General features: G+C 36.3%; 1 pseudogene; it reads right to left on the bottom strand.

The window, feature by feature from the left end:
- Nucleotides 1-635: 635 nt before the first annotated feature.
- LOC115892744 lies at nucleotides 636-16675 on the bottom strand (annotated as a pseudogene).
- Nucleotides 16676-20856: the final 4181 nt, after the last annotated feature.

The raw sequence follows: 20856 nt of genomic DNA, 5'->3' as shown, positions 1-20856 counted from the left end.
CTACTGGGGAAATGAATAAAACTCTAAAATAATAAACATTTAGCCACAAGTTTTGGGAAAAAACTGACGCTAAAGCAGTATGCACTGTAAAGGCCAAGCAGCACTACTCATCTCAAAATACTAAAAGGAAGAGAAAGTTTTTTAATACAATTCAATTGTTTAATAATTCCTTTAGGAACAGTTAAAATATGAAAATTCTGCTCTAAATGAAGCCAAGTAATCTGAGTATTTGCAAAACAGTACCAATACTGTCAGTGGACTTCTTAATATTCTTGTGTTTAAGTAAAATACGTGAAATGTACTTAAACTCTGTAAAAATTATTTCACGTAACCTGTGAATGGGAGCAACAAATTTCAATATAAGCTCGACAAATTTAAATATCAGCTTGTATGGTTTCATACTTTTTAATATTTTTGCCAATATTTTCCCTCTTGACAAAAAGTATTTCTAACCATTAAACAGGTATTAAATCTCTGAAAACACATTTTTATTTGACAAGGTAAGTAAGTTTTAAACAGATTTCCTGTCACAGAAAGAAAGGAATCTTGCATCATAACCTTTCTTGTTGGAATAAACTGAAGAAGTCCCTTCTCTCTGGTTTCCCAGCTTCAAGCCTCATATACAGCTAATCTCTTTATCCCTTCTTTCCAGTTCTAGCAAATTTCCAGAAATAAAACATACAACATTTTATGATGGTAAATATCACAGTTGCCACACAGGCCAGGAGGAACCCAATCACATCCAAAGAGTGGTACTGGAACGAGGTGAGGTCGTGGGCTGCAAGCTGACGGTGCTTGGCTCCTTTATGGTGCCTGACAATTTCAATCCAGAAGACTGCACAACCTTTACTGGTTGATCATGACCAATTCTTGATAACTTCATAGTGTTCTCTTTATATCTGAAGGATAAACATAGAGATATCAAAATTGAAAGTAAGTTTATTTTCTTGAGCATATCAAGTCCATGTAAGGTTTTAATTTTTATTTTATTTATTTATTTGTTTATTGAAACAGAGTCTCGATCTGTTGCCTAGGCTGGAGTGCAGTGGTGCAGGCTCGACTCACCGCAACCTCCACCTCCCGTGGTGTCAAGAGGTTTTCCTGCCTCATCCTCCCAAGTAGCTGGGATTACAGGCTCACGCCACCACGCCTGGCTACTTTTTGGATTTTTAGTAGAGAGAGACAGGGATTTTCCATGTTGGTCAGACTGGTCTCGAACTCCTGACCTCAGGTGATCCACCCGCCTCGGACTCCCAAAGTGCTGGGATTACAGACATGAGCCACTGCGCCCGACACATGAAAGGTTTTTAAAGTGCCAAATGATTCAAAGTAAATGGCATATAATTGACATAGAATTTGTGCAATTTAGTTTGAGTCATCATAGAGACTTTGGCTTTTACATTGGAATTTTATCACTGACAAATTTTATAAAGTATAACGGAAAGTCAGGAAAATTAATTTCTTACAGGCAAAACAAATATAAGCCATTTTATTATTATTTTTTAGTTTGTTAACTTTTACTTTTTGTGTATATTTACCAGGTGTATATATTTATGGGTTGCATGAGATGTTTTGATACAGGCGGCAATGTGAAATGATCACATCATGGAGAATAAGGTATCCTTCCCTTAAATATTTATCCTTTGTGCTGTGAACAATCCAATTATACTCTTTTAGTTCTCAAACAGGCATATGAGAACATGGGCAATGTCATGAGCAATTTTAAGTGCTTTAAGAAAGATATTAAAATACAATTTGAGAATTATCATGTTTAAGTCCAAAAAGGAATTGTGTCATGGTGAGTGAAATGCCTCATAGCTAGTCACTCTGCTTCTATACTACCTTTTGCCTCCTACTGTTTCCTACCCAGTAGCCAAAATGATATTTTTGAAATAAAAGTCAGATTTTGTCACTCCTCTAATTAAGATTTTTGCCTGACTTCTCATCATATTAAGAATAAAATCCAACTCTGTTATTTGGCCTACAGGACCCTGCAATGTCAAACACTGGCAAGTTCTTCTCCTAACAAGTTTTCCATACACACTAGGTCTTCTAGAGACATTGACCTTCTATTTTTCATTAGGGTGTCAAAAGTGTACTCACCATAGCATCTTTACACATTTTGCCCCCTCTCTCATACTCCTGGAACATTCTTTCTTACAACAACCCAAGGCATGCTTCTTTCTCTTTTTGAGGCTTCCCTCTAAGTGTTACCTCTAAGAGAGGCTTTTCCTGGCCACACTATGATGGAACCTCTAGGATTTTCTCTATTGTTTTATGCTTATTTTGATATTTGATTCCTATAATTTTAAGTACATTATATATCCTATAAAATAAACCTTTACATATTAAAGCCAAAAGGTAAATATACATACACTAAGTGAATAGGTCAACAGTGTAAGATCATCTTGAACATTATCTTGAAGAGAAGATACCAATTTACCTACTGCTCAGATCATGGTGTAGGATATCACAACCTGTCTAGAATAACTCTCTTGTCCTAAACCATTTAGTCACCACTTTTGTCCTCCAATTAAATACTAGCCTGACTTCAAATATCATACATTAGTTTTCTTTGTTTATGTAACTGAATTATATAACATATATTCATTACAGTCTATTTTTTAAAACTTTTGTGTCGCAGTTGTTGGTTAATACCATTGCTGTGTAATATTTTGTTGATGGCTAAACCACAGATTATGTCATCATTTTATGAGCAATAGACATTTGGGTTACTAACAATTTTTGGACAATATTAATAATTCTGTCATAAACATTCTGGTATATGAAATGCATGAGTTCTTTGTCCCCCCCACAAGATGTGCGACAGCTGTGTGACTCATCTGCTCAGTCGCCATGCACGTTCAAGCCCCTTAAGGGAGAAGGAGCACACAGACAGGTAAGTGCAGGAGCCTGGGTGAGCACCCCTGGGCTCTGGCACCACGGCAGCATACAGGGGTGGATGTCTGCAACTCCTGAAGCCCAAGTGGGTATGTGTTAGTGTACGCTTTTAGCCTTGCCCTATACTAATGACTTAAGTGTTAACCAGTTCAGCGTCCTGTTAGTACTCAAGTCCTTGTCTAGCACCCAGGAAGAATCAGGTCACATATGGACTTGGAGGACAAATGCAGGGGTTTTACTGAGTGATGGAGGTGGCTCTCAGTGGGATGAATGGGGAGCCGGAATGGTGATGGAGTGGGAAGACGTTCTTCCTCTGGAGTTTGGTCATCCAGCATCCAATCTCCTCTCCTCTCCAACCGTCTTCAGCTGAACTACTCTCGGCATTCAGAAATTCCTTCTCTTCTCTCTGATGCACCATTCTGCCATTCTTCTGCTCTTCTGTTCATGCCGGGGGGTTGGGGTTTATATGAGTACAGAATAGGGGGGTATGGTAGGCCAAAAGGCAACTTTGGGCCTCAAAACAGAATGTCCGTTCTCGTTTAGGGCCAAGAGTTTTCAGGCTTGAGGGTGGAACATTTGCAGGGGAACCAACCACTTCTACCCAGTATTTTGCTGTTTCCTGTCCATGTCATATACAGCACTAGGTTTCCATATGAATACATATCTGTTGGGTAAATAATTGAAAGTAGAATTGCTGAGATAAAAGTGCATGCATAATTACAATTCACTTCTTGACTTTGTTTTTCTTTAATTTTTAATTTTTAAAGTTTTATTTATTTATTTAATTTATTTTTGGAAACAGTTTTGCTCTTGTTGCCCAGGCAGGAGTACAATGGCACGATCTTGGCTCATTGCATCCTCCAACTCCTGGGTTCAAGCAATGGCTTATGCCTGTAATCCCAGTACTTTGGGTGACCAAGGTGGGTGGATCATCCGAGGTCAAGAGTTTGAGACCAGCCTGACCAACATGGTGAAATCCTGTCTCTACTAAAATACAAAATTGGCCGGGCATGGTGGTGTATGCTTGTAATCCCAGTTACTGGGGAGGCTAAGACATGACTTTAAATTTTTTTGAAGTGTGTTTTCTTAATTTCCAAAATTAAAGATATTTTAGTTATATTTTTTAAAAATCTCCCTTTCTTCAATTAAGGCTGGATCATATATTGTTTATGATATTGAATCTTTTCAAATTTACTGAGTCTTGATTTCTGGCCCACCACAGGTCACTTCAAATAATTATTAACAATTCAATGTGCTCTAAGAAAATGTGTCTTCCAGTTGATATATATAACACATACATGTGCATATATATATGTGCATGCTTGTGTGTGAGTATCATGTTACATTATAAGGTTCCGTTTGTTAACTGTGTTCTTCTAATGTTTTCTGTCATTTCTCATTATTTGATCCTCTTTTTAAAGTCTATTTAGATTTAATGGAAGTATCTGTATATTTGCATTTAAATAAACCACCTTATTTTAGATTTCTTTTATATTGGTCCAACCTGTTTTATGGTACAATCTGTTATAAAAGCATTCCTTTAGGTGATACTTTTCTTTCATAAAAACATTATTGATAGTAGTTATAAATGCTGAATTGATGGTAGCTGGACTGGGTAGACATTTTGCACGCTGTATCCTTTGGAGTATAAATAAATCAATTATTAAAAATTTAATTTATTAAAATTAAATTTTTTGTACTTCAAAAGCCATCATCAAAAAAGTAAAATTTAGAATGACACAAAATATTTGATAATTATATATCTACGATTATATCCATGATATATAAATAGTTCTTAAAAGTCAATAATGGGACAAGTAGCAAAGTTTAAAAATGTTTCAAGGATTGGAATAGACATTTTTCCAAAGAAGATATATGGTCAGTAAGCACATTTAACAATGCTCCACAGTTTTAGCTGTAATGAAAATTCAATTGAAACCATGAGAGATCATTTCACACCCACTAAGAAGGCTATAACAAAAAGATAATAACACGTGTTGGCCACAGTGTGGAGAAATTGGAACCCTCTTGCATTGTTGGTGGCAATGACAAATATAACAAGTACTTTGGAAAACAGTTTAGTAATTCTTCATGAGCATACAGTTCCCACATGAGCCAGCAATTCCACTTATAGTATCAATCCCAAAGAAAAACATGTTTATGCAAAGACATGTGTAGCAATGTTCCTAGTAGCCACAATTGGAAACAATCAAAAGGCCAATGAACTGATAAGTGAACATAGAAAATACAGCATATCTACACTATAAAATATTATGCTGCTTCAAAAAAAAAAAGAAAGAAAATACACACTATAACATGAATGAATCTAAAAACCATTAAAAAACAAAAAAACAAAAAATTATGCTCAGTGAAAGAAGTCACTTATATAACACCCTGAATTGTATGATTCCAGATGGCCTCATGACTCATAAACATTCTAAATATATTGGGATTTTATACCTTAAATAGGTGGGTTTTAAGTCATGGAAATCACATCTAATTATTAAACATGTTACAATAATGGGAACAATAAAATGAATTTTTCATCAAGAAAGTAGTGATGCTTTTAGCGATTTTAGATATTTAATTTAAATATTTTATCATATTCCTTTAAGTTTATCCTTCCTTTCTACTGTGGACTGATTATATGATTTTTTTAAAAAACTGTCTTTTTAGGAAAAGAAGAAGTCAAATTGTCCCTGTTTGCATACGACATGATTGTGTATTTAGAAAACCCCATCATCTCAGCCCAAAATCTCCTTAAGCTGATAAGCAATTCAGCAGAGTCTCAGGATACAAAATCAATGTGCAAAAATCACAAGCATGCTTATACACCAGTAACAGACAAACAGAGAGCCAAATCATGAATGAACTCCCATTCACAATAGCTTCAAAGAGATTAAAATACCTAGGAATCCAACTTACAAGGGATGTATCTCTTCAAGGAGAACTACAAACCACTGCTCAGTGAAATAAAAGAAGACACAAACAAATGGAAGAACATACCATGCTCATGGATAGGAAGAATCAATATCGTGAAAATGGCCATAGTGCCCAAGGTAATTTAGAGATTCAATGCCATCCCCATCAAGCTACCAATGACTTTCTTCACAGAATTGGAAAAAGCTGCTTTAAAGTTCATATGGAACCAAAAAAGACCCCACATTGCCAAGACAATCCTAAGCCAAAAGAACAAAGTTGGAGGCATCATGCTACCTGACTTCAAACTACACTACGAGGCTACGGTAACCCAAAGAACATGGTACGGGTACCAAAACAGATATATAGACCAATGGAACAGAACAGAGTCCTCAGAAATAATATCACACATCTACACCCATCTGATCTTTGAGAAAACTGACAAAAACAAGAAATGGGGACAGGATTCCCTATTTAATAAATGGTGCTGGGAAAATTGGCTACCCATAAGTAGGAAGCTGAAATAAGATCCTTTCCTTACTCCTTATACGAAAATTAATTCAAGATGGATTAGAGACTTAAATGTTAGACCTAAAACCATAAAAACCCTAGAAGAAAACCTAGGTAATACCATTCAGGAAATAGGCATGGGCAAGGACTTCATGTCTAAAACAACAAAAGGAACAGCAAAAAAAGCCAAAATTGACAAATGGTATCTAATTAAACTAAATAACTTCTGCACAGCAAAAAAAAAAACTACCATCAGAATGAACAGGCAACCTCCAGAATGGGAGAAAAGTTTTGCAATCTCCTCATCTGACAAAGGGCTAATATCCAGAACCTACGAAGAACTCAAACAAACTTACAAGAAAAAAACAACCCCATCAAAAAGTGGGCAAAGGATATGAACAGACATTTCTCAAAAGAAGACATTCATACAGCCAAAAGACACATGACAAAAGGTTCATCATGACTCGTTGTCAGAGAAATGCAAATCAAAACCGCAATGAGATACCATCTCACACCAGTTAGAATGGCAATCATTAAAATGTCAGGAAACATCAGGTGGTGGAGAAGATGTGGAGAAATAGGAAAACTTTTTCACTGTTGATGGGACTGTAAACTAGTTCAACCATTGTGGAAAACAGTGTGGCGATTCCTCAAGGATCTAGAACTAGAAATACCATTTGACCCAGCCATCCCATTACTGGGTATATACCCAAAGGATTATAAATCATGCTACTACAAAGACACATGCATACGTATGTTTATTGCAGCACCATTCACAATAACAAAGACTTGGAATCAACCCAAATGTCCATCAGTGACAGACTGGATTAAGAAAATGTGGCACATATACACCATGGAATACTATGTAGCCATAAAAAAGGCTGAGTTCGTGTCCTTTGTAGGGACATGGATGCAGCTGGAAACCATCATCTCAGCAAACTATCACAAGAACGGAAAAGCAAACACCGCATGTTCTCACTCATAGGTGAGAATTGAACAATGAGATCACTTGGACACAGGAAGGGGAACATCACATACAGGGGCCTATTGTGGGAGGGGGCGGGGGAGGGGGCGGGGGAGGGGGAGGGATAGCATTAGGAGATATGCCTAATGTAAATTATGAGTTAATGGGTGCAGCACACCAACATGACACATGTATACGTATGTAACAAACCTGCAGGTTGTGCACATGTACCCTAGAACTTAAAAAAATAAAAATAAAAAAATCTATCTGTTTTATATTAGCTATATTACTTTATAATTACTTTTGTATGGAACATTGTTTCACTATTGGATACCCATTACATGTATGGAGTTCAAAACACGATTTTTAAATAACCACTCAAAAATATAAGATTATTTCAGATTGGTTACATCATGTAAATTCTTTCAAAATTAGTCTCTTAAAAAAAGGATGAAACCCATACCTACTATTGAGAAGATAAGCTATCTATAAATACCACCTAGTAAAAAAAATATTGTTACACTCACAAAGGGTCATTAATTACTGTCTTCAGTGCATTGAGTAAGTCTGTACTTGACACTGTGTTGAAGTTCAATCTAATAGCTGCTGCCCTGGCCTTCATTTGTGTAATGTTATCAGGTTGATCCTCCTCACACAATGGAATGCCCACCATAGGGATCCCATGGTAGATCACCTCGTGATGCCATTGGATCCATCATGAGTAAAAAAAGCACTGGTTTTTGGATGACCTTGGATTGGATAAATTTTAGCAATATTATTCATAGGAATAAAATGAGGAATGAACAACTAAACGCTCAAGTGACAGTGTTTTCTAGCTAAAACCTTGAAGTCAATTAAAATTGTGTTTCAGACTTCAGAGGAAGGAGCACCTACTTCTGCTGGAGATGTAAGTGAAAGCTGTATGGTGTGTGTGACTTCAGACTGAAAAAAAATTAAACAAGATTAACAGTTGGACTAAACAAAAATGCAATGTAAATAAAATGTGCAAAAAAAAAAAAAAAGAGAAAGAAAGAAAGAAACAAAGAAAAGAGGTGAACACGTAAGAATGTGTTCTCCTAAATGCAGTCACAGAATGTGAAATGTGAGATGTGCAAGGCAGCAGGCAGTGGGGTGGTGGTGGTGCTAGGATTGCAGGAGGACAGGTCACACTTCATCATGAAATGTGTCATCACATTATGATTAAGATTACAAATTTAATCCTACAGAAAATGGAGAGTCCCTGGTGATAGCAGAAGAGCTGTTATTTTTAGTGACATTTGAAATAACCTGCATAAAAAGAACAGGTGTAAAGTTACAGAAATAGGAGACAAAGAGACAATCTATGAAGTTGCAAACAATTCTTTGAGATGTAATAACACCTGAAATAAAAATACTCTGATTCTGACAATAAAGAATGTGAATGTATATCATAAAATGCCAACAATTACAGCTTATTATTTTCCCCATAGGAATGGAAAATAAATATAAAGAAGCTTCATTTTATTTTTAAGTTTTTCCATAACACATTTTCAATAACCTTATTTCATGATTAATAATTAATGCTCTAATGGGCTGTTACTAATATATTCAGTATTTGTACTCCAGAGTCATACCAAGAAGGTCAATCTGGGGTATCCACTTGTACACCTGGGTACTGAGTCCTAACGCATGTGGTCTATTCCCATCAAATCTCCACAGAACCTGTTACAGTAAAGAAAATATCTTATTCCATGAGTAGAACTCCAAAGTTATAGAATGTTAGAACACTAAAGATATTAAGAATGAGATCAGGGATGTTGAGTAATAAAATTACTCAAAGACTGATGTAAATAGAATGCCAACATTTCATTTTCTTAACTTCTGTAATTAGTTAAGTGTGTAAGGAAATCAGGATTTTCCAAATAATAGCTTGGAAAAAAATGAGATTGTAGATGAAAAGTTCAAGTATTTAGAAAATTGTTAGGCTTTTCGAAAGAAAACCCACGTATAGCCAACCATCGTATGAAAAAAATTTAACATCACTGCTCATTGGAGAAATGCAAATCAAAATCACAATAGATACTATTTTGCACCAGTCATAGTGGCTATTATAAACTCAAAAGGTAGTACATGCTAGTGAGATTGTGTAGAAAAAGGAATGCTTATCCTCTATTAGTGGGAATGTAAGTTGGTTCAACCATTGTGGAAGACAATGTGGCACTTCCTCAGAAACCTAGAGGCTAAAATACAATTCAACTCACCAATCTCATTAGTGGGTATATACGGAAAGGATGAAGAATGATTCTCTTATAAAGACACATATGCATGTTTATTAATAGCAGTAGTATTCACAATAATAAAAATATGGAATCAATCTTAATGCCCATGAATGATTGACTGAATAAAGGAAATCAAATGGTATACATATATACCATGGAATATTATGTAGTCATAAAAAAACCCACAAGATTTTGTATTTTACAGGTACATAGATGGAGCTGGAGGCTGTTATCCTTAGCAAACTAGCATAGAAACAGAAATCCAAATATCGCATGTTCTCACCATTAAGTGGAAGCTAAAAGATGAGAACACATGGAAGCATAGTGGGGAACAACATACACTGGGGTGTATTGGAGGGTGGAGGGCAGGAGGAGAGAGAAGATCGGCTAAAATAACTAATGGGTTCTGGTCATAATGCCTGGATGATTAAACAATCTGTAAAACAAACCCCCATGACACAGATTTATCTATGTAAGAAACCTGTTCCTGTAGGCCTGAACTTAAAATGAAAGTTAAAAAATAAAATAAATTTAATTTTAAACACATAAAAATTCTAAAAAATTATATGCAGAAAAAATTAAAATAATCATTATAATTCTAGTGAGAATAAGCAGTAACAATTTAATAATGACCTATATTATGTTTATTTTGTTTTATGTATTTTATACTAGTTTTCATCTTCCACATTGAATATTAATTTATTCATTTTTTAAGTAACATAGGAAGTATTTCATGTAATTCTGCTTGTCTATAAGTTATTATATTAGAGTTTTGTGTCCTTTAATTGACAAAAAAGCAAGTTGATAAAATAAGCTAATTGCAAGAAATAAATTAATGCTGCAAAGGGAATATGTATAACTTCTTTCAAATTACAAATTATCAAGCACTACTTGGAGGAGAAGTTTCAAGGGACAATTTCTGAGACAAATTCAGAGTATTATCAGTATTGCTAATTTTGGTTGCTGTTTCAGCATTGAAATGAGGAAACTTTTGGTATCATAAATAAAGATGGAACTGTTGAATAAATTCAGAATTGTGTTTTCCTCAATTTGGTTAACTGATTGTTAACACTTAGACAATGTGTTACAAAGTGTTGACAACAGTGATTAATATGCTCTACATAGCCAAGACATTTTTATGTTTAAGTTACTAATTATAGAACTCCCAAGCAATTCTCATAAACTGAACAATAATTTACAGTGTTTAACTTTTACTTGTTATATCAATATTAAAATAACTGAGTTTTCAGCAAAAAACTTTAGTATAGGTCATTACAAGAAGACTATATCAGATAGGGAACTAAAAAGTATTTGACAAATACACAAATGTCACCATTTTATTCTATACAGAAGAAAATATGTTTCCTACTATGTTCTATGGAGGGAACATCTGAACCTGTTCCCCCACCTGGCTTCCTTCTGTTTGACTCCTTCCTATAATTCCTTCTGCTGCCTCCATTGGGAGGAGTTGTTAATCTGATAGTTAGTGCTGACTCCTTGTGGAACATTTTATGCAGCACAGCATCCACCTTCAGGTCAGGATCTATCCCCATACTTTCTCTTTCATCTTCCTGCTTCAGACATTGGCTGGGCCCAGTCCAGCAAGGGAGGCTGCTTTTACTCTTTCTCTAAATCTACCTGGCTGATGGGAACTTGGACTAAGTCTGTCAGCCAAGGCCATTCTTTCTCTGAATCATACCCTGAAAATCACTCAGATAAGCCTAATCCAAAATGTACAGAAACTATATGAGGCTGGATTACATGGCAAGCTTAAACTGCGTGATGCATATTAGACATTTGCATATAGTATAAGTTTTTAATCATTCATTCATTTAAGATGTTGGATTACTTCCAATGTTAATTTTATGAATATTTTCCATAAATATTAAATATTCACATCTTGACTTATTTTTTCTCAGTATGATTACATGAGACTATATTGTGAAACCAATGGTTATGTGCATTTTTAAATCACTAGAAACATTTTGCCAAGTGTCTTTTTCTCTTAAAATATACACACCTATTCTGAGAATCTAATATTTAATTGAAAAGGAAACAACTTTGGTTAACAATTGTTCTACATAAGAAACAATTAGAGAACCAATTTTACAACCATTGATTGTCATTTAAATCTTTCTGCAACTTAATAACAACAGTTACTCTTAGTAATTATCACTATTTACTACAGGTCATACTTTTCTTGTCCTTTTACACCTCCTACTATCTTCTGCCTCCTTTTGGCACTATCACTTTCCCTTAATGTGAATAGGGAAATCTTTCAATACTAGGGTAGGGTGGCATAGAATTTTTATTAGTCTTACCTCAGCTTTTGTCTCTTTCAAAATTATAAAGTGCACACAATTTGTGTTCAACATAGATATTGTATTTTAACCATGGAATAAATTCTCAGTTTGATATAGACAAAAATCTTAAGAGATTGCTTAATAATGTACTAAAGAATGCTTACTTTCTTCAAATGTCTTAGAAGTATGATATTAATTTAAAATGTATGAGGGTGTTGTGTTCCTTTGAAAAGAATATCATCTTCTAAGTAGAATTCTTTCATTATTGTAAACTAAATTTACTACTATACAGCTACAAGTGATAGAAACTCTTTGGTATTTATAATAAGTGGATCGTTCATTTTCTCCGTGCTTTTCTGTAGGGAGCTTTGGTGTCTAGACACAAGTTCCACCAGGAAGCTGTACTAAGTTGCTCGTCATAAGACTGAAAACAACTTGTCTAATAGGGCAAGTTTCTGATCTAAGATGTAAAACTCTGGTATCTCAGCATAGAATGAGTTACATTCTTGTATAAAATCAAGTGAACAATGGATTTGGCTGCAAATATTATTAGGGGTACACATTTATATCATTGAGTTATTCTTTTAAGTTAGAATACTTAAGATCTGCATCACTTACAGTAGAATTTTAGAATAGCTTTCTTTATTATTATTATTATTATTACTATACTTTAAATTCTAGGGCACATGTGCAGCTTTCCCATCTTACTGGCAAAGATAGTATGTCTATTTTTATTCAAGTCCGCAATATATCTGTCATCCATGACCTCTCGAGAGAATGTAATCTTGTGCTGAACAATCTGGTTCTGTTAAATGAAGAATGATATCTCAAGTGACTTGCACATGTTAGGTAATTAGTAGTGTTAGTAATCATAACAAAATAACCATAATTGAAAAATTAATATATCTCTATCATTGAATATATAACAGAGACATTTTAAGTGTTTTGTCTGTATTAACATTTTTTTCCACAAAATGCAATATGAAGTGGGTGTTCTTACTGTAAATGTAGGCATGATTATTTCTATCAGCATTGTAGTTCACTTTCCATCATCTGCTACCAGATCCCATGCAAAATTTTCCAAATGGTCTGCTCTTTCTTTCTTTGTTTCTTTTTTTTTTAATTACCTTATCACACATCTTCATTTCCTGACTCTTTTTAGTAGTTCTCAAATGTGCTTGATAAATAAGTTAGCTCCTAAAAAGTACCTGGCTCTAACTTGCCTCTCAGCATCATCTGATTCTCACTCAGCCTTTCCCTGCAAACTCAACTTGGAGTCTTCAGAATTTTCCTCAATTCATTACCTTCTTTTCTCTTTTGTGTTTTCCTGCTCCCTCATTATTTCACCAATTTCTACATTGTTCAACTCTCAGCTTCCTTATCAGTGAGTCCAGGATACTTTTTATTATCTCCATTGATGCTATGTGCCATTGAGTTTTTCCTTGAGATAAAAGCTTTTGCACAATTTTTATTACTTGCACATATTCTGTCTTTTGAAATAGAATGTAATGTGTGTAGGGAGAGAAACTGTGTATTTTTTTCCTCTTGCCTGTGGTTTGTGTTAAACTTTTTATAAACATTCTTTTAATGAATGACCAATACCTTCTTAAGTGTTGCATAATCAAGGCTGAAATTTAACCACCCCTGTTTTCAAAGTCTTCTTAATATCCCTCTCTATCTATAATAATGATGAAACTCATGTACTTGTGATGGTATCAGCAAGTCAACATGTACGCATTTCCTAATTGGTATCTGCTTTACCCTGCCCACTGCCCATCTTTCTTTCTGTGTAACTCAAACACTCTGCATGAAGAGTGTAGAATTATCCCCACTAAAAATTCAAAGCCAACAAAACAAAACCAACAAAATTATCTTTAACATAGGTAGGGGTTTGGCAGGTTTGCAGTATAGTCCTCCAACAAAATCAACATTGGTAAGAGTGGATGAGGAAATTGAAAATCCCAGGAGTTCTTAGTAAGCCATATGTCAGCTTTCCCTATTGTCTCAGATAAGGTAGTGGGTCTTCCTGAGAAGAAAAAGGAAAGAAAAGATGGATGACACAAGATAATTACATTAGGTAATTTTCTGAAAGGGATTAAAATAATGTAGGCAAAAATGTAGGCAATGTGTCTGTGCTTTGAAATACATAAACATATAGTCAAATATTATAAGCATAATTTATTTTTTATGTAGTATATATTTGCTCGTGTGTATTTATAAGAAAGCAAGGTGATAAGAGAATTTTGAGAGTCAACTACATCATAGCCAATGTCACATCAGAATACTCACAATCGTAAACAATTACTAAAATAATCTATAGAGAAGTAAACATCCATTTCTTTACCCTTTAAAGCTTCAATAATAGCATGTAAACATTTAAAAAACTCTTCGAGCTCCACGATAAACTAATTCTGCTGTACACATGAAAACAATTTTCTAAGAAATCGTCTAGTTTCCACAGTTCATTACGCTAATCCTTTATCTTTGGTTTATTTATCTTTATCTTTGGTTATTCAAGTGAACTGTGGGCTATTTTGAGAGTATGGCTGAAATCCTTGTACCCACTACTGCTTTTGATGCATGCTAAGGTGTTAATCATATTAGCTTTTAAGTAAATATATTTGCAAATTACAGATAGAAAATTTTGAGAAATTATTCAAATAGAGATTTGTACCCAACCTTAATTTGGCTCATATTTTGTAAAACACATAGTTTAAAAAAAAAAACTATATAGATATAACAATGTTCAGACTTCAACAAGATGATTGGTCTTAAAATAAATAATTTTCAATCTTTTAGTGAAGGAATGTAGAGACATTAGAAACTACAAATTACACTTAGTGGTTTTTGCATTTGAGGTAGAGGCACTATTTCTCTCAACTGTGAAGGAAACCTTCTGGTGACATGGAGACATATTTTAATTTCAGAATAAGGAAACTGAGGTATACAAGGAAAAATAATTTCTGCAATGTTGCACAGATAGTTGTTGTAGAAAATTGAGTAACTACTCAATCTACGTGTATGCATTCAGTAAGATGCTTGTGGATGGGTCTGACTTTTTTTAAAATGAAGAAAATTAATAGTAAAACAGATGTGTGATTGTTTAAAGAAATATTAGGTGCACTAATTTACAGATTTATGACTTCCTAGAATGTTCTGTGTGAGCAATGGTCACAGGGTTTTAACTGACCTTATAATTTAAACTTTGGTATAATATTTGTACAATTGATAGATCATCTTGTGTTTTCATTTCATAAATTCACTTACCAAAAAACTCCACTACCAGCCCCATGTGGTGGCTCATGCCTGTAATCCCAGCACTTTTGAGGGCTGAAGCAAGCATATCACTTGACGTCAGGAGTTTGAGACCAGCCTGCACAACATGATGAAATCCCATACCTGCTAAAAATACAAAAAATTAGGCAAGTGTGCTGACACATTCTTGTAATCCTAACAGTGAGCTGAGATTGGATCACTGTACTCCAGCCTGGAAGAGAGAGAAAGACTCCACCAAAAGCAAACAAACAAACAAACAAACAAAACAAAAACAAATTTAAAACACCAAGTACCTTGACTTTATAGCTTTATATAAGCTCAGCTTCAAAGGCACAGGAAAGTTAATCTCCATGTTACCAAAGGAAAATTTTACTTACCTAGAACTTCACTGGAAAACTGATCCCACTTCTTCATATTAAATATTTGGAACCAAAATGGAAAATAAACCACATAGATCATATTTTTTTACCCTCACCATGAAAGTCATTTGGTCACTTAATTCTGACATAACAACAGGTATGTAAGAAGGTAGAAATAGAAATCCTCCACTATGCTTTTCAAGTGTGTAGCCAGCAGAGAAGGGGAGACTGTACACAAATGGTATGAAAATAGCTCAGCCAGCAGCTCCCCACAGGGAACAATCGCACTTGCAAGAACAACATCAAATTTTGACTCTTGTAGATTCTTCATAAGTTTCTTATTTGAAACTCTATCCTTACAGAACTTTCTAATTATGTCATTAAATGTACAGATGATTTCTTATGCTTGTGAAAAATATGACCAAAATGTGTCTTTTGGAATGTCTGATCATGATGATATCCTCGAAGTCAGTTATAATTAAAGATTCAGGAGAAACTTCAAGTTTAACAGTAGATGGGCTGTTGGGATAAAAAAATAGAAGCTGAAGATGCCAATACGGTCACCTCATGACCCCTCTGGACAAGCTCATCCAGAATTGTCTCTATATTCATCCAATGACTGAAATCTGTGGGCCACACCAGTACCTTTCCACAACTCCCAGAGCTAATGTAACAGGTCAGCTGTATCAGCAAAAAAACTGAAGTCTACTTCATACACTTCCTAGTGCAATGCAATGCTTTTTCCCATTTGCTGTTTCTTTCTGTCATTTCTTATGGTTATATCCACGGATAAATAAATCACAAAGTTCAAATGTAACTTTTACACTTCAAAGTAAATGTATTATTATTAGATTAACAGTCAGAACATGTAGATGGCAAGAAGATAAATGAATGTAGATGACCTGTTTACTCAAGTGTGTTTAATGTCCCTTTTATGTTTATAAGTGCTATTGTTGAGCTAATATTAATGTTCTTGTATGGACACATCACTTGTCTTATGTAATTTATTTTAGAAGAGTTTCCAGAAACGTAACTATGAGAGGTTCATGTTTTTGCATTTTGTTTGACAGAGAACTAAAGATAAAATAATGAAACATGGTTCAAAATTTTTTTATATACTATGTTTGCATATAATTTATATACAGAACCTTCAGCCGAAGCGCGGTGTGCACAGTGGGCTGCCATTTTTGCTGTTTGGGTAACTTAGCTGTTCTGCCTTTCAAGCTTTGGAGAGTTCAAATGTATTGGTGGTGGAAGGAATCCACCAGTTGCTGCACATCTAGTCTACAAAAACATTGCCAGACTGCTTCTTTAAGCAGTTACCAGATTTTGTTCCTCCTCACTGGGTGGGACATCCCAACAGGGGACTCCAGCCACTCCCACCAGTGTTCTTGGGTCTATAGAGATTTGAAAACTCCCTGTGGCAGAGCTCCCAGAAAGACGTATGGCCCGGCATCTTTGCTGTTTGATTGACTTATCGATTCCAGTCTGTAAGCCTGGAAGAGCCCAAGCTGACTGGGGTGGAAATGATACACCAGAAGAACACAGCAGCCATATAAAAATGGGGCCAGACTGCTTTTTTTATTGAGTTCCCGACCTTCGTCCTCATTACTGGGTGAAGCCTCCCAACAAGAATTTTTGGCGACCACCACTGGTATTCACCAGCTGACAGAGTTTCCAGGCATCCCTGGTAAAAAGACCCCAGGGGACAGGGCAGGCTGATATCTTTGCTGTTTGGGCAACTTAGCCATTCCAGCCTTCTAGCTTTGGAGTGTCCAAGGCAACAGGGGCTGAAGGATACCCCAGGGAAGCACAGCTGCTTTATGAAAATGTGGCTAGACTAACTTAAGCAGGTCCCTGATACCATTCCTTCTGACTAGGAGTCTGATCTCCCTACTGGGGTCTCCAGCCACCTCTTAGAGGAGTGTTTGTGTCAGAAACAGGTCCATATCTCCCTGAGATGGAGCTACCAGAGAAAAGGGCAGGCTTCCATCTTTCCTGTTTCTCAGCCTTCACTGGTGATACCTCCAGGTACTAGAAAATCTGAGGTGACTAGTGACTGGAGTGGGCCCCTAGCATACCACAGCAGCCCTACAGAAAAATGACCAGAGTGTAATGTGGTTGCCTGCTCCTGTATGTCCTCATCAGGCAGATATTCCAGGTCTAGGTCTCTAGCCAACACTTGCCAAATCTATCTAGATAGTAGAAACTTGGCAACTCCTTGGAGAGAGCCCCTGGGGCAACAGAAAGTCTCTTCACCACTGCCTCTGCAATGGAATTTCCCTTGCCTCTCTTGGACCAACAAAGGAGCAAAGACACTGAGCAGCTACTGACTTTCATTTCTCTGAGATGAAGTCACAGGAACAAACAAAGTAGCAAAGCAGCAAGCCAACTGATGTGGAGTCCAGAGGGGTGGGTGCAGGAGAATCTGTAGCAAAGTGTGGCCATCTCCGTAAGCTCAACTTTGATGAATAAGAGACCCTATCCCTTGGGTAAGAGTCAGACCCGATCCCTGCATGGTAATTCTGCACATCAGATGAGGCTGGTCTGATTTGAGCACTCCTTGATATTCTACCCTCTCCTGGAACCCCAGTCTTACCATGCCTACTTACAGGGCAGTCTTGGGTGTCCTGGGGTCCCACACCATAGTTTCTGCAACAGAGGAACAGGACTGACTGATAGAGGGTTCCACTGAGGCAGCCCTTACAACTGTGCACCAGTCTGCATGTTCCCTCCCATACTGCAGCTTCCCCTGAGCCTACAGAAACTCCTCACACCACTTTGCTGAATGCACGTCTGCATGGGTGGGATTTGCTGTACATGACCCAGCAGCACACAGGAGTGCAGTGCATCCCTCCATGCCCCCCACTCACCAGATTCACTCAAATCACCCTGACAGTCTTTGCAGCATTGCAGACAGAGTCTTGATGGGCACAGAACCAGAAATCCCTGTCTGGCCAGTGCCCAACTTTTTGCTGATGCTGCACAGAGGACATCCTCCCATACCTTGAGTGATCACTTCTGCTAGCGGGGCAAAGAGAAGGCACCCAGACTTGTGATGGCAATCACGCCACTCCTAACAAACACCACCTCCAATGTGACATAACACAGTCTGCAGCAGGGGCCTTCCATTTCCCTTACAACTGCTTTGCTTCTGCCACTGTGGTGAACACTCAGAAAGAGGCAGGCACTCCTGCACTCGCTAGCAGTCTGCTGCAGTTGCCGCACCTTGATCACTCCAGTGCACTAGGCCTTAAGCTTTGAAAAGCCAGAGAACAAAGCTGGGGCTCAATGCAAATCCACCAGAGTTAAGGCATACAGTCTAGGAACTGGAAACTGAAGACTACCCCCTCTACAAACAAAGCCAGTTGGCTGAATCCACCTTATATCACAAACAAACCCTCAAGGCAATCAAATAGCATAAAGAAGAAGAAGAAGAAGAAGAAGAAGAAGAAGAAGAAGAAGAAGAAGAAGAAGAAGAAGAAGAAGAGAAGAAGAAGAAGAAGAAGAAGAAAAAAAAACCAAAGGCCAGCAACCTCAAAAATGGAAGGCAGATAAGCACACAAAAATAAGAAAGAATCAGTGCAAGAACTGTGAAAACTCAAAAAGACAGAGTGCTTTCTTTCATCCAAATTACAGCATCACCTCTCCAGCAAGAGTTTGGAACTGGGCTGAGGCTAAGATGGCTGAAATGACAGAAGTAAAATTCAAAATAGGGATATAAACAAAGTTTGCTGAGCTAAAGGAGTATAATGTAACCCAATGCAAGAAAGCTAAAAATAAGAATAAAACATTGGAGAAGTTAACAAAGTAGCCTGTAAAGAGAAAAATGGAACCTACCTGATAGAGTTGAAAACAACACCACAAGACTTTTATAATGCAATCACAAGTATTAATAGCAAAATAAAACAAGTGAAAAATGACTATCAGATCTTTAAGACAGGCTTTCTGAAATAAGAGAGGTGGGAAACAATAGAGAAAAAATATAAATGAATGAACAAAACTTCAAGAAATATGGAATTATGTGAAAAGAATGAGTCTATGAGTAATTGGTGTATTTGAAAAAGATGACAACAATGAAATCAACTTGGAAAGCATGTTTCAGGATATCATCCATGAGAACTTTTGCAATCTAGCTAGAGAGGCCAATATTCAAATTTAGAAATGCAGAAAACGCCAGTGAGATAATCCATGAGAAGATCATCCCCAAGACAAACAATTACCAGATTCTCTAAAGTCAAAACAAAAAGAAACGTAAAAGACAACTAGAGAGAAAGGAAAAATTACAAACAGTGGGAAGCTCATCAGACTAACAATGGACTTTTGAGCCAAAATCCCAGAAGCCAGGAGAGATTTGTGGCCAATATTCAACATTCTTTTCTTAAAATTTTTTAAATTTTTTTTATTATACTTTAAATTCTAGGGTACATGTGCACAACATGCAGGTTTGTTACATATGTATACATGTGCCATGTTGATGTGCTGCACCCATTAACTCATCATTTACAATAGGTATATCCTAATGATATTCCTCCCCTCCTCCCTAAATAAGACCCAGTGTGTGATGTTCCCCTTCCTGTGTCCAAGTGATCTCATTGTTTAATTCCCACCTATGAGTGAGAACATGTAGTCTTTGGTTTTCTGTTCTTGCAATAGTTTTCTGAGAATGATGGTTTCCAGCTGCATCCATCACCCTACAAAGGACACAAACTCATCCTTCTTTATGGCTGCATAGTATTCTATATTGTATATGTGATACATTTTCTAAATCCAGTGTGTCACTGATGGACATTTGGGTTGATTCCAAGTCATTGCTATTGTGAATAGTGCCACAATAAACATACGTGTGCCTGTGTCTTTATAGCAGCATGACTTATAATCCTTTGAGTATATCCCCAGGAGTGGGATGGCTGGGTCAAATGGTATTTCTAGTTCTAGATCCTTGAGGAATCACCACACTGTTTTCCACAATGATTGAATTAGTTTACAGTTCCACCAACAGTGTAAAAGTGTTTTATTTCTCTACATCCTCTCCAGCACCTGTTGTTTTCCTGATTTTTTAATGATTGCCATTCTAACTGGTGTGAGATGGTATCTCATTTTGTTTCGATTTGCATTTTCTGATGGCAAGTGATGACGAGCATTTTTTCACGTGTCTGTTGGCTGAATGAATGTCTTCTTTAGAGAAGTGTCTGTTCATATCCTTTGCCCAATTTTTGATGGGGTTTTTGTTTTGTTCTTGTAAATATGTTTGGGTTCTTTGTAGGTTCTGGATATTAGCCCTTTGTCAGATGAGTAGTTTGCAAAAATTTTCTCCCATTCTGTAAATTGCCTGTTCACTCTGATGGTAGATTTTTTTTTTTTTT

The sequence above is a fragment of the Rhinopithecus roxellana genome, chromosome 2, assembly GCF_007565055.1.
Source record: "Rhinopithecus roxellana isolate Shanxi Qingling chromosome 2, ASM756505v1, whole genome shotgun sequence".
Taxonomy (NCBI): domain Eukaryota; kingdom Metazoa; phylum Chordata; class Mammalia; order Primates; family Cercopithecidae; genus Rhinopithecus; species Rhinopithecus roxellana.
The sequence above is the reverse complement of the archived record's forward strand: the minus strand, read 5'-3'. Positions and strand labels throughout refer to the sequence as shown.